Raw genomic sequence first — 1,807 nt, 5'->3', positions numbered from 1 at the left:
GGGAGCTACAGAAGAAGAGAAAAAGGAAAGAACAAAAAGCTTATTTAAAGAAATAATGACTGAAAACTCACCAATCTGGGGAAAGAAATAGACATCTAGATTCGAGAAGCCCAAAGAACCCTAAATAGGTTGAATATAAAAATTCTATACCAAGGCACATTATAATTAAATTGTCAAAAGTCAGAGAAAAAGAGTATTTTAAAAGCAGCAAAAGAAGTGACTCATCACATACAAGGGAACCTCTATATGACTATCAGCATATTTCTCAATAGAAACCTTGTAGGCCAAAAAGTGTGGGATGATAGACTCAAAAGTATTGAAAAAAAAGAAAAAAAAAAACCTGTCAACCAAGAATACTATACCCAGAAAAACTAGTCTTTAAAAATGAAGGAGAGATAAAGTCTTTCCCTAAGAAACAAAAACTGAGGGAGTTAGTCACCAACAGACCTGCCTTACAAGAAATACTTAAGAGAGTTCTTTAAATTGAAATGAAAACACACTAAATCGCAACACAAAAGCATATGAAATCATAAATCTCACTGATAAATGTAAATATACAGACAAATACACAATAATATAACACCGTAATGGTGGTACATAAATGGTGTTTAAATCAAATGTAAACACTATAACCACAAAACTTTGTCATTAAATTCATAATATAAAAAGTAAATGCTGACTTTAAGAACACAAAATTGCATGTGGAGGGAGTGAAAGTGTAGAGTTCTTGGATGCAATTGAAATTAAAATATTATCAACTTAAAATAGATGGCTATCACTACAAGATATTTAAAGCAATCCTTGTGTTATCACAAAGAAAAAACCTGTAATAGATACACAAAAGGTAAGGAGAAAAGAACAAAAGGAAATCATTACAAAAATTTATCAGACAACAAAGAAAAACAGCAAGAGAGGAAGAGAGGGGAAAAAACTGAAAAAAGACAGAAAACCATTAAGAAAATGGCAATAGTAAGTCTTCACCTATTAATCACTTTAGATGTAAGTGGATAAAACTCCCCAGTCAAAAGGCATAGAGTGCCTGAATGAATTTTTAGAAAAACCAAGATCCAGTGATTCACCGTCTACCAGAGACTCACTTTAGATTTAAGGACACACATAACCTGAAAGTGACAAAATGGAAAAAGATATCCATGCAAACGATAACCTATAAGAAAGCAAAGGTGGCTATACTTACATCAGAAAAAATAGACTTTAAGTCAAACTGTCACAAGAGACAAAGAAGGACATTATATAATGATAAAAGAGTCATTTCAGCCGGGCGCGGTGGCTCACGCCTGTAATCCTAGCTCTCTGGGAGGCCGAGGCGGGTGGATCGTTTGAGCTCAGGAGTTCGAAACCAGCCTGAGCAATAGCGAGATCCCCGTCTCTACTAAAATTAAAAAGAAATTAATTGGACAACGAAAAATATATAGAAAAAATTAGCCGGGCATGGTGGCGCATGCCTGTAGTCCCAGCTACTCGGGAGGCTGAGGCAGGAGGATCGCTTGAGCCCAGGAGTTTGAAGTTGCTGTGAGCGAGGATGGCGCCACGGCCTTCTAGCCGGGGCAATCAAAAAAAAAAAAAAAAAAAAAAAAGAGTCATTTCACTAGGAAGATATAACAATTACAAATATATTAATATGTGCACCCAACATAAGACCACTAAAATATGTAAAGCAAATATTGACAGATCTGAAGGAAGAAATTGACAGTAATACAACAATACTAAGAGATTTTAGTACCCCACTTTCGATAATGGCTGGAACATCCAGACATAAAATAAAGAAACAACTGACTTGAACAACAAT

This window comes from Propithecus coquereli, unplaced genomic scaffold (assembly GCF_000956105.1).
Source record: "Propithecus coquereli isolate 6110/MARCELLA unplaced genomic scaffold, Pcoq_1.0 Scaffold842, whole genome shotgun sequence".
NCBI lineage: Eukaryota > Metazoa > Chordata > Mammalia > Primates > Indriidae > Propithecus > Propithecus coquereli.
This window is presented reverse-complemented; position numbering follows the sequence as displayed.